General features: G+C 46.5%; 1 non-coding gene across 1 annotated transcript; it reads right to left on the bottom strand.

Moving 5' to 3' along the window:
- Positions 1-316: 316 nt before the first annotated feature.
- LOC138140732 (5S ribosomal RNA) lies at positions 317-436 on the bottom strand. The gene has a single exon (XR_011162728.1). It is a non-coding gene; the product is annotated as a 5S ribosomal RNA (ribosomal RNA).
- Positions 437-13,965: the final 13,529 nt, after the last annotated feature.

Here is a 13,965-nt window from a genome sequence, read left to right as displayed (position 1 = left end):
CACTTACGACATTTGCATATGTTATCTTTGTTAAACTCACGGAAGGAATATAATGAACCGGTCACCCGTCCAAGTGCTGACCGCTGCCCGCGTGGCTTACCTTCGGTGATCGAACGACAACCTTTACCGTTTGACGAGTTTTTATTCTGCAATTGTTTACAATTAATCGACAAAAAAAATTGTTTTCTTAATTATCTAGTACTTAAAGCTATGAATCTACATGATACGGGTCTGTGCATGTTTCCGAATACCTGCACGAAAAACAAATCGGTTCGGTGGTTGCTATGGATTTCAAAAAAAAACAAAAAGTGTTGGGGGGCAACGGCACGCGGTGTTCCCAAGCGGTCACCCATCCAAGTACTGACCGCGCCCGACGTTGCTTAACTTCGGTGATCGGACGAGAACCGGTGCTTTTCAACGTGGTATGGCCGTTGCCGTGGTGTTTAGGTGTGATCGTTGGTGTAAAATATATTGCTTTTAACATTCCGATGCACGAATATGAACATCAAAACGCGATGCGTTTCGTTTCCGTATGCACTTACCCTCTGACGACCGACGTCGGACCGAACTAACGGGAAATCCCACAACAACCACCACGTCACGCTCTAACGACAAGAGAGACTACTAGACGGACTGGCGATCTCCCGCGTCGCACATTTTTCGACCGCCGGCGGCGGTGGAAAATCCAGAATTTCACCCCACCTACCGCGCTGCTTGCTCCGACGACGACGAGATTCCCACATTTGGATCGACCGAAATATGTAAGTAATATCAGGAAGTTCCGATTTTCGAGAGGAGACCTGTGTTTCTATTTACCTATCTATAATAATTATCGTTATAATCATCATATCATTATTATTATTATTAACATTATTATTTATTACCATTATTATTATTATTATTATTATTTATCGTCCCTCGGATTCGGCGATCTTCGAAAATCCAAGTTGGACCGTTAGACATTCGAACGCGGTGTGCGTGGCTGACGAGTTGTTATTTTTGGCGTTTTTTCTTCGATCTTCACCCCGACTTCGGACGACGCAGGTCGGACACGAAATTACGAAGAGAGAAAGACGGAAGAAAGGAAGAAAACCTGAAGATCCGTCGAAGAAAATATCGGAAAACTCGTAGGTGCGGCATCGGTCGGACGATGAAGACCGTCTCCTTTCGGATGATCCTCTCGACGGACTTTCGGCCGTCCCGAAGGGTCCGGACGGCAACGGGACCCGTCGTCGACTCGTCCCGTTTCAACTTCCGCCGAAAACGATCGACCTGAACGTCGGAGAGGCGGTTCGCGGCATCCTGTTGTCGGAATTGCCTCGGTTCGAACACCAGGTCCTTTCTGTGCTTCGACCGTTTCGGAAGCGTTTGGCGACGCGAAGATGTCGTAAAATCGAGAAGGTGGCGCGGTATTCCGGGAAGAGATGGACCAATATTTCGGCGAACGAAATATGGATTCCCGGAATCGACGCGTCTACCCCGCACCGCCGACGTAAACCGTCGGTCCCGAATCGAAACCGTGACGACCCGGATTTAGGGCTGGTGGTTGGAGGGGCGTGTACCTGATTCGAAACCCACCGACGTTCCGAGACGAACTTCGCTATCTCCAGGGAAACTTCGGAAACCGAGTTCGGCCAGCTTGATCACACGGTGGCGATGGTGATCGAGGAAAGAGGACGATGCCATCACGCGGGCAACGATTCCGAGGCCTGCAATTTCTTCGACGGCGGACGCGGTGCGCGTTCAGTCTTCCGTCCGCAGTGGCGACTATTTTATAAAGACTTAGAAAATTTTTTTGTTCAATTCTCGTTCACGAGGTGCTCGAAGTGTACGTGTGTGAGCAAGTGTTTTTTCAATAATTATTATTAACTTTTAACGTTTTAACGTGAAAGATGGCCGACGTCGAAAATCAAACAGCATCATCGGTCACCACCGGTTCCGCTGCCACCCCTCAATCCCACGCGAAGAAAGAGAAAAAAGCGAAAAATCCCAGGGCGAAACCGTCCCATCCTCCGACATCCGAGATGGTAAACAACGCCATCAAGGGACTCAAGGAACGCGGAGGATCGTCTCTTCAGGCCATCAAGAAGTTCGTCGCCGCAAATTACAAAGTCGACGCCGAAAAGGTCGCCCCTTTCATCAAGAAATATCTGAAAGGCGCCGTGGCGTCGGGATCTCTGGTTCAGACGAAAGGTAAGGGCGCGTCGGGTTCGTTCAAGCTCGCCTCGTCCACCTCCGGTGGTGCCAAAGTCGCCTCCGCCTCCGACAAGAGGAAACCCGCTTCGTCCGCCGCATCCAAGACGAAAAAATCATCCGCCAAACGTACCGCCGTCGCGACGACTTCCGACAAGGCTTCCTCGAAGACAGCCAAAAAACAAGCCTCCCCCAAAGCGAAGAAGACTGCTGCCGAAAAGAAGAGCGCCGTCGCTGCCTCCGCCGCCGCAGCGAAAGCCAAGAAATCGGCCGCCTCCTCGGCAGAAAAGAAAACTAGAGCCGCCCCGAAACCCCGATCGCCTTCCAAAGCGAAGAAATCTAACAAGGCTGGTCCGACTAAAAAACCCAAAGCACCCAAACCCAAGACAGCCAAAGCCATTCCTGTCAAGGTGAAAAAGGCCGCTTCGCCGAAGAGGAAAAAGTGAGAAACGTGGATGGATACTCGACTCATGTTCGTTCGGCTGTGCCTCGTTCCGACGTCATCATCGTACTACCGGCAACGGGGCACGCACAAATGGCCCTTTTCAGGGCCACACGATAATCTACGACGAAAAAAAGAAATAAAACTATCCTTACGGCGAAACCAAATAAAATAGATAGCATCAGCTGGCAGGTAGGTGATGACAGGATGCAATAAAATTTTACGAACGACCGCAACCCAACCCGAATCGAGAGGACCGACCGATTATTGACATTTTTATTTTATTCATTTCCGGTTGAAGGGCGATATATTTTTTTTTTTGCCTGTAAAGTTTGAGGTTCTGAAAAGAACCGATTTTTTTGTTATAAAATTCGTGTTTCGTGTTGTTCTTCCGAAACACGATGTGGAAAAATTTAAGCGCGTTCACCCCGAATACGTCTGGCAAGTTGGATGTCCTTTGGCATGATGGTTACACGTTTGGCGTGGATGGCGCACAAATTCGTGTCCTCGAACAGACCGACCAAGTAAGCTTCGCTCGCTTCCTGGAGGGCCATCACGGCGGAGCTTTGGAAGCGCAAATCGGTTTTGAAATCCTGAGCGATCTCCCTCACCAAACGTTGAAAGGGAAGCTTGCGGATGAGCAACTCGGTACTTTTCTGGTAACGACGGATCTCACGCAGAGCCACGGTACCAGGTCTGTAACGGTGGGGCTTCTTGACGCCGCCAGTGGCGGGAGCGCTTTTCCTGGCCGCTTTGGTAGCCAGTTGTTTCCTGGGGGCTTTTCCTCCGGTGGACTTGCGTGCGGTCTGCTTGGTCCTGGCCATTTCGAATGAAACGAATGAAAAACAAAACTGACAATTATTAAAATCGACTCTGACGATCGTTAGACGTGCACGCGTCGAAAGGTAAACGGGTACTAAAAATTCCGCCATATTAAATTGTACTTTTATACGTGAACAAAGTCAACGGCTGACTTCGTCGATTGGTCGATGGTGAACCGTTGAATCTATATAAGGCTCCGTTAGTTGAAATTTTGCGGTAGCAGTCTGAATCTTGCATTGGTGAGAGACGGACGTGTTTTGCGAGTGCTGGTGACCGTCAAGTGTTCGGTGTTAGTGGTGCTGTGCAGCGTTCCTGTGCCGCGACCGGTGTTCAGTCCTCGGTCCGCACGGTTTTACGTATATATGTGCAGTGCTGCGCTCGAGCCCGGTCATTCGATCAAACAATTCGTCGAGAGAACATCTCATTGGCGGAAGTGTCGTTCATCGGCATTTTCGCCAATTTATCCACAACAACGCCGTGCTTTTGCACCGCATCTTACACGAATTTTTTAGGTGCCTAAAATGGCAACAGCGTGTCAAAGCCTTGTCCAGCTTCCGCAGGAGGACCTGCAGAAGCTGCTCGCCGAGGTGACGGCGCTGAGACAAGAGGTCCTCTTTCTCCGCGAGGAGAGGGAAGTGCACCAACAGCGACTCGCACTCTCGGATGCGAGAATCCAAGTCCTCGAGGAGGGACAGAAGGTGACTGATGTCTCCCCTCCGACCTCCCCAGCCCACCCAGTGCAGGCCGAACCTTCCGACTCGGAAATCGAGATGGAGGAGACAGTCGAGCCTGCCGAAGAAGCCCCGTTCACCTTGGTCCAAGGTAAGCATCAGCGAAAGCGCCCCACCCCAGAGTCAGCCCCCATGACACAAGCGGTCAAGTCCGGCCCCAGCGGTGAACCCTCGCAAGCGAGGGCCCCCAAAATGCCCAAATTGCCCACCCCCGAGGTCCCTCAGACCCAGAAAACCCAACCTGCGCCCGTCAAACCGGTGACGCAGCAGAAGCCCCCGGCGGAATCCAAAATCCCGCCGATCATCATCCGCGATGCCTCCAAATGGTCATCGCTTTCGCAAGCGATGATGCAGAAGAAAATCAACTTCTCCAAAGCGAGGTCCTGCGTCGACGGCATCCGGGTCAACCCGGTCACTGTCGACGATTTCCGTTCCATGACTCGCCTCCTCGAGGCGAGGGGGGTGCCCTTTCACACCTTCGCCCTCCCCGAGGAGAAGACACTCCGAGCCGTGCTCCGAACGGTGCCGGTGGAAATCAGCGTCGACGACGTCAAAGCCGACCTGGAGAATCAAGGTCTGGCGCCTAAGCAGGTGACCAGGATGATCTCCACCAGGTCCAAAAAGCCCCTCCCTCTCGTTCTGGTCGAAGTCCCAAAAGACCAAGGAAAAATTTTCCAATTGAAGTCGATCTGTCACCTTCTGATCGCCGTCGAGCGGCCCCACAAAAAGGGGACCACTGCCCAGTGCCACCGCTGCCAGCGGTTCCACCACTCCCAGCGGAACTGCTATGCCCCCGCGAAATGCGTCAAATGTGGCGAATTTCACGACTCCCACCTTTGCAAAAAGGCCAAGTCCGTTCCGGCAAAGTGCGCCAACTGCGGTGGCGCTCACACTGCCAGCTATCGGGGATGCCCCAGGTTCCCTCGAGGGTACCAGGGGAAAAAATCTCCAAATCACAACCATTCCGGCCCCCAACAAAAGCGCGCCCCAGCCACCACTGCCGCCCCCGCCCCCTCCGCGGCCCCCAAGACCCAACCGGCCCCTGTCAAGCAACCTGCTGCAGGGACCAAAAGCGCGACGAAAAGCTTCGCTGACGCAACGGCGTCCAAGAAGCCCGCGGCCCCAGCGCAAACCCCCCGACCCGCCCCCGCGCAGAAAAATTCCACAGCCGAGAAAATCATCACGGAAGTTCTCATGGCAATCCAGACCTCGACCTCAACCGAGCAGATCCTCGCGAAAGTTGTCGCAATCATCCCAAAAGTGCTGACATAAATAAATGACAGTACAAACCCCAAAAATAAAGTCGCTTCAGACAGCATTTTTTAATGCACGTAGTCTGCGAACCACCCGCAACGAGCTGGAGGTTTTCGCAGACAGTCATGACCTCGACGTCATTTTGGTCAACGAGACCTTCTTGCGCGCCGACGACCCGGACCCCAAAATTCGGGGCTTCACCTTATATCGCACCGACCGCACTAACGGTGCTGGAGGAGGAACAGCCATTTTCGTTCGCCGTACGCTCCCACACTACCCGAATGCGCTTCCCGCTCTCCAGAGCCTGGAAGCCACCGCCGTGACAATCGAGACCGCGAACGGTCCATTGACACTCATTTCATGTTATCACAGGCCGCAAGATCGGCTTCGGGAGAATGACATCACAAACATATTAGATACCGGCGCCTCGGTCATCGCCGCAGGTGACTTCAACTCGAAGCACCTGACCTGGGGCAGCCGTGAAACAAACCGAAACGGCCGAATTCTTTTCGACCTCGCGGACGCGACCGACTTCCTAATTGAGGCTCCTCCAGAGCCAACATATTATGACTCCCGCGGCTACCGCGCCGACATCCTCGACATCGCACTAATCAAAAATGTGCCATTTCAAATCCGATTACACGTTTCATTAGCGTTAAATTCAGACCACATGCCCGTGCTGATGCACATCGGTGATGAGGCAAACGACGCAAACACAAACATCACAATTCGCACCACAAATTGGCCGCGCTTCGCGGAAATTCTCGAAACTGACTTCGGACCGATTCCTCGGATTGAATCGGTCGAAGACCTCGAGAGTGCAGCCGGCGCTCTCGAGGACAAAATCAAATCCGCCATGACAGACTCAACTCGAACTCGGGTCGAGCCGCGACAAAAAGAGATTTTGCCACAATGGATCGTCGATCTAATCCGCGCAAAGAATCGTGCCAGGCGCCTTGCCTTTCGGACTGGCGACGCTCTCGACAGAACAGAGGCAAATCGGCTTGGCAACGAAGTCAAATACGCGCTCATCGATCATCGCTCTGATCGGTGGGAAACCAAACTCGAATCCCTCACGACGGAGGACAACTCGACCTGGAGAATGGCGAAAGCGCTCCGTTCAAATCACAAGCCACTTCCCCCCATTCAGGGCGCAAACGGACTCGTCTTCTCGGACGTGGACAAAGCGGAGGCGTTCGCTGACAGCTTGGAACTGCAATGCAGACCAAACGTCGTCGACGCCGACCCGGTCCACATCGAGGAGATCGAGAACCAAGTTCGTCTCATTCTTTCGAGACATGACGACAATCCCATCACTCCAGCTTCGCCTTCGGAGATCCGAAAAATAATCGGGTCCCTGAAGAAGAAGAAAGCGCCCGGCCCCGACAACATCTCGAACACAGCGTTGAAATTGTTGCCGCCCAAAGTTGTCGTCGCTTTGGCCGCAATTTTCAATGCCAGCCTCCGTCTCTGCCACTTTCCGTCCCGATGGAAAAAAGCGACAGTCATTTTCATCCCAAAGCCCGGGAAGAACTCCAAACTTCCCCAAAGTTACCGTCCCATCAGTCTTCTTTCAAGCATCGGAAAGGTTCTCGAAAAAGTCATCTTGACCCGGCTGGTCAAAGTGACAGACGAGAACTCCACAATTCCTGACGAACAGTTTGGGTTTCGTCCCAAACACTCCACCGTGGATCAACTGATCAACGTCACCGAATTCATTGCGAAAGGATTCGGCCAAAATCAATCAACCGGCGCGATTTTCCTCGATGTGGCCAAAGCCTTTGACACTGTCTGGCACGATGGACTTGTTTACAAGCTCCACGCCGCCGGCGTGCCCCTGGCGATGGTCAGGTTATTGAATTCGTTCCTCAATCGCCGCGTTTTTCATGCAAAAATCGGACAGGTCCTCTCAACCCAACGCGAGATCCAGGCAGGCGTCCCACAGGGCTCGGTGCTTTCACCGACTCTGTACGCAATCTTCACTGCCGACATCCCAAAACCCGACAACACAAAAATCGCACTGTATGCAGACGACACTGCAATTCTAGTGCGGTCTTGGTCACCCGAAATCATTTCGCGAGATCTTCAAGGCGCTGTGGTAAATCTGGAATCATGGTTTCGCACTTGGCGAATCGACGTGAATCCGGAAAAAAGCAGCGCCATTCTTTTTACCAAGCGTCATTTCCGACCGGTCGGCGAAGTCGCTATGTTCAACCGCGTCATCCCCTGGACAACCGTCGTCAAATACCTCGGTGTTAAGTTCGACAATCATCTCACTTTCATTCCCCAAGTCGAGCACGCGAAAACTCGCGCTCTCATCGTTCGTGGACAACTTAATTCGCTGGTTTGTCGGCGAAGCAAGTTGTCCATCAAGAACAAAATCACAATCTACCGACAGATTGTCAGACCCGCCATGACGTACGGCTTCGTGGTGTGGGGAAACGTGTCTAACACGCAACTCCACAAACTGCAAGTCGTGCAGAATAAATTTCTCCGGGCAGCTTTTAATGCGCCCTGGTTCGTCAGGAATTCGCAACTCCATCGGGAGGCAGATCTTCCACTCATCAAGGATTTCCTGCTAGATGTAGCGGAGAAATTCTTTGAGAATGCGGCCCAACACCCAAACCCTCTTGTACGCGACGCCGTCGATTACGACGAACACTTGCCACTCCGCCACAAACGGCCGAAGTGTCTGCTCCTCCGACAGGACTGAAGTGCAACCACCACTCCCTGTCCCCCGCGTTGTTTTGTCTGTTGCTTTTGTTTCAGAACTCCGCAGTAACGCGTAGCCTCTTGCAAACAAATTATAATTGAACTCTCTCGAGTATGTTTCAGATCACACACCAGGGCCATCTCCAGCTCCAAGGACCAGGTAAAAGTGTAATCAAACCGGGTTTATTTTTATAGTCTTGTCTATAATTATTTTCTTGAGCGTTTCCCCCATTCTTCTTCGGCTCCGACGAGGGGTTTTTTCTGCAGTTTTTCCCCTCGTTGTAACGCATAAGCGGGAGCATTCCGACGACGCCTTCTGCAGCCCCCTTTTCTTCTCGCGATTTGTTCTCTCAAACAACCCCCCTACCGTACTCTCGACCTGCTGGGTTCGCAACTGGAGGCCGACCAGCTAGGGGGTACGGTAACTCGATACTTGACAAGTCTGTCACACAGCCCTACCATTTCATGCGTAGGTGCCTGCCAGTCAGATTGGGGAAAGATGAGTCTAGGACTCGAACTCCGTAAAACGTCAGACAAATTATTATTATTATTATTTTGCGGTAGTTGACTTCCTAGGGACGAGGTGTGCAGGTATTTTGTGTCAGTTGAAATAATCTGAAAAGATGACCGGTCGCGGTAAAGGAGGCAAAGGATTGGGAAAAGGAGGAGCGAAGCGTCATCGCAAAGTCCTGCGTGACAACATCCAGGGCATCACGAAACCCGCTATCAGAAGATTGGCTCGTCGTGGCGGCGTGAAACGTATTTCCGGTTTGATCTACGAAGAAACTCGCGGAGTCCTGAAAGTGTTCTTGGAAAATGTCATCCGAGATGCCGTCACCTACACGGAACACGCCAAACGTAAAACCGTGACAGCGATGGACGTCGTCTACGCTTTGAAACGTCAAGGACGCACCCTCTACGGTTTCGGAGGTTAATTTCCTGGCGCTCTTCACCGTTCGAGAAAACCAGAATAAAATACGAAATACAAAATCGGTTCTTTTCAGAACCACAAAATAAAAATAAGAGGAAAAAAAAGAAACATGATGTTCTTTCGAGAAACAACGGACAATTATTACTAACTGACTACCTGATAAATGTACCAAGATCGTAAACACCCCTTGCTTTCCTTTTGGCATTGCAGTCGTAAATGATAATAATACAAAAAGAAAAGATGCATCGGTCATTTTACGAAAAAAAAAAGCTATAGTGGCCCTGAGAAGGGCCGATATTTTGAGTTTTCGCCACGGAGATGGATCGATCGTTCGTTTAAGGTTTCTTCTCGGTTTTTTTGGGTAAAAGTACGGCCTGAATGTTGGGTAAGACACCGCCTTGGGCGATCGTAACTCCGGACAGGAGTTTGTTCAATTCCTCGTCGTTTCTGATGGCCAGCTGCAGATGACGCGGTATAATACGTGTCTTCTTGTTGTCACGGGCAGCGTTTCCTGCCAATTCTAGAACTTCGGCGGCTAAGTACTCCATGACGGCGGCCAAATAGACGGGAGCTCCTGCACCGACGCGTTCCGCGTAATTTCCTTTTCTGAGAAGACGATGTATCCTACCCACCGGAAACTGGAGACCGGCACGGCTCGAACGGGATTTCGCTTTTCCCTTCACTTTACCTCCTTTACCGCGACCTGACATTTTAAGTTCGTTCGTTAGACACCACGAGAAGTAATAAAACTGACGGACGGGACTCGTCGATTGTAAAAGCTGGTAGCTGTGCTTCGAATTTATAGCCTCCGTGATAGGAGAATAGGACGTGACGATTGGTGGGAGCCCGTTTTCAGGTGGGGTTCTGGTGAACACACTACCTATCAGAAAGGTGGTGGTGCAAAGTTAACGCACGCACACGAGTCAGAGCAGTTCGCGAGTTTGTTGAATCGAATTGAATTGAAAAATGCCGCCGAAGACAAGTGGTAAGGCAGCCAAGAAGGCCGGGAAAGCTCAGAAGAACATTTCCAAGAGCGACAAAAAAAAGAAGCGCAGGAGGAAGGAGAGCTATGCCATCTACATCTACAAGGTGTTGAAACAAGTCCATCCCGACACCGGTATCTCTAGTAAGGCTATGAGCATAATGAACAGTTTCGTGAACGACATCTTCGAACGTATCGCCGCTGAAGCTTCCCGTCTGGCACACTACAACAAACGTTCGACGATCACCAGCAGAGAAATTCAAACTGCCGTGCGTCTGTTGTTGCCCGGTGAGTTGGCCAAGCACGCCGTCTCCGAAGGTACCAAAGCCGTCACCAAGTACACCAGTTCGAAATAGATGTTTTTCGTTTTCGACACATTTATAAACGGTTCTTTTCAGAACCACAAAAACTCTCGAACAAAAAAGAAAAAGACGTGAAACAGCGATTTTTAATTAACTTTTATTATGTCATTATTATTATTATTAGGTTTCATGCATTATCGGTATTTTGCACCCATGCCTATCCAACTTGTAGTTATGTGGTTATTGTATTCGAAATAATTTAGTTGATTGAGGTTATGTTATGAATAAATTTCTATTTTGCCAGAATACAACTCTTCGGAAGAAGAAATCAAATAAACAATCGTACATCTGCTGAACAACCTAGTTGATGGTTGATGGATTTGCATTACCCAGCATATAGCCTAAATGTTCATCTTTAGTGAAATTAAAATTACTTAGCTTTTTTAAGAAAGAAAAAATTAGAACGAATTCTCATCGAAAAAACCGCGATTCCTACAAATGATACAGATGGTTTTGTAGTCGCGTATGTTATTGAATACAATGAGCCGACATTTTTCCGACTCTTTGTTTCATCGAAAACGTTGTTGACATTAGCAAGGAACGTTAAGGATTCCCTGAAACAGACAATTTCACTGTTTTGGAATAGCAGTATGTGCAAATGAGAGGACAGAAGACTTTGAAAAAAGGAGTGAACAAAACTGTACTTTAGTACAGAATGTTATGTTTATTTTAATTTCAATTGTTCCTGTTTTAATGAGATTTTTTATGTTCCTAAATCATTTTCTATTTTTTTTTTCATTAGAGAAGAGTTATTGTCGAGTTATTATCTCTACCTAGCATAAAAATTAAAATACTTTGCAACATTACGTTATTATACATTGCATATCTGACATAAAATACTTGCAAAAATTACTTAGCTAATTAATATTACGCATGACAACTCACATTATTTACTTTGCAAAACATTATAGAATACATAACAGATAATTGTGACCCTGTGTATTGTTCATTGGAATTAAAATAAAAAAAACGTGATTTCGTCAATCGCCGTTATTTGCGACTTCAGGCAACTGTCGCTAAGAGCTATTTTTGTTTCTCCGTTCAATTTCCCGATAAAATCGTCGACTTAGTTATTAACTAAGTTCTTCAGTTAGGTGGTATCAACAATACCACAATAGCCATGTTGCCGGAGTTTTTTGATAAAAGACTTGCTAGTTGGAATACAGAAAATATTTACCAAACACCTATTCACGATAATAAACCGGGGCACTATTGTGGGTTTTCGGTTGGTTTTATATTATATTAGGTACTCACCCTTCGTAACGTGTCTCCACGAAAAAACGTCACTTTCACACTAACCACCTTTCGTTTTAACTCTCGCGACGATAACTGAAATGTTGACGCGCGCCGGACAGATTCACGGACATACAACCACCCACCCACCCCGCGCCCCGGTTTCCGTCTGGACTGGTTCTGTCGTCCGAGTGAGTGCCAAAAATTAGCGTTCGTCTATTAAATGATTGTCGGATGATGATTATTGACGGACACTTTTATCGCACCCGATCACACTTTAGTTACTACCTACGTTTAGTATCGACGACGCATCGTTTCGATTATTGAAATTCGAATTGAATTTTTTTTTTTTCTAGTTTTCGACGTAGATTCGCGTGACACAAATATTATGAGCCTTTTTGGATCGATTTCGTGTGCATCACGCCATTTCTACGGGCGAACGTGAATGTGTGATGTTGACGTGATGGAAGCAACGTTTAGGCAATCCGCATTACGTATTACTATCAATTATATTTTAAACGAATGAAAACTTCAATTCAGAAGTGTGATAATCCCGATCCATTCAAGTTTTGTTAATTTTAGATTAAAAATGCGTGAGTATTGTACTATTGCTAACGATGCCAAAACATCGCATATTCAATGTAAAAAGAACAAGAGCAACGGGCCATTAAGTTAATTTAAAAATAACTCGTACCGGATAAGTCGAATACGTATCCAGGGAAAATTTATTAATTTTAAAATTGACCGGCGGAAACAGGTTCTCGCCTCCCACCACTTTTGTGTAGCGGCCGCCAAATCAATTTTGTTTTTATATAATTGATTCAAAAAATTGAAATTCACGCATAGTTATCTGTGCCTGAAGTGGGTCATTTTCATTGCATTGTTAGTAAGATCGAAACCATAGAAACCATACAAAACGCATACGACTATTTCTGTTTTTCATTTCACGCACTGTTTTTTATTAGTTACCTAGCAACATGGTCACTGCATTGAAACTTCAGAGTTCCTTCAAAAATTTGAATTTTTAATTTCAATTTTTTGAATCAATGATTTAATATAAAAATAACTATTGTGGAAAACAGCAAAAAATAAAATAATACCACTAATTGGCGGCTGGTCAGGATAGACCTAACGTTCGAAATTTAGAAAAATATTTTTTTTATTTTAATACTGTTACTTTTCTAATGAAGTGCGAAATAAGTTGTGCCCCATAGCTATCTTTTTTATTTTTCACTACGACAATTACAAAGTGTTGATATTCACAACTTTTCGTGAGCACTTCGATAGAAATGAACAAGAACGCAGGAAAATTCCACACCGAATATTAATATTCTGTCTTGGCCCATGTTTACTTTTATCTACCGCAAAACAAAATGTTCGGATTTGTCAGGGGTATTCTGATTTAAAAAAAGAAGAACATTTGACGAATATTTTAAGTCTCAAACGTTTGGAAAATAATGCAACAACAATTCATAGACTACAAAAAAGCCTATGATTCAGTACCACATTCATGGTTAATTAAAATTCTTAAAATTTATAAAATTAATATTAAATTAAATCACCTTCTTTATATGGATGACATAAAACTTAACAATAACTGAAAATCAATCAATATGTCGTGGTCATTACGAAAATTTAGAATATATAACTAAAGAAGGAGAAATCATTAAAAATTTAAATAAAGGAGAATTTTATAAATATTTAGGTATTAATCAATCAAATCAAATTAAATCTATTCTTTTGGTGTTATAAAATGGTCCAAAACTAATTTAAAGAATATAAATATTCAAACTAGAGTTCTCTTTACAAAATTTTGTAAACATCACCCCAAATCTGCTGTTGAAAGATTTAATTTACCACGCGAAAATGGTGGTAGGGGTTTTTCAAATCTAGAAATTCTACAACACAATCAAATTGCTTCACTAAAAAATTATTTTCTCAATAGAGCTCGTGATATGACACTATAGCAAATATAAAACAAAAGTCTTTACATGGGAGATATTTTAAAGAGCTGAGGGTTTTATATTTGCAATACAAGATCTTGCACCGTTTTGGCTCACAGCGAATATAAAAAACGTCATGATATATTCGCAAAAATTATACACATGAATTTAGCAGTTAAATTCAATTTATTAAAGGATACACAACCACATTACATTTATAAACCAGAAAGTTGTTTAGAAAATGACAATTACAAATTATATTTTGATCGCACAGTTTTAACTGACATTCACATTCAGCATAACAGACCAGACATTATTATTTTAAATAAACAACAAAAGCAAGCATATCTTTTAGATATA

The sequence above is a fragment of the Tenebrio molitor genome, unplaced genomic scaffold (genome assembly GCF_963966145.1).
Source record: "Tenebrio molitor unplaced genomic scaffold, icTenMoli1.1 SCAFFOLD_183, whole genome shotgun sequence".
Taxonomy (NCBI): Eukaryota; Metazoa; Arthropoda; class Insecta; order Coleoptera; family Tenebrionidae; genus Tenebrio; species Tenebrio molitor.
The sequence above is the reverse complement of the archived record's forward strand: the minus strand, read 5'-3'. Positions and strand labels throughout refer to the sequence as shown.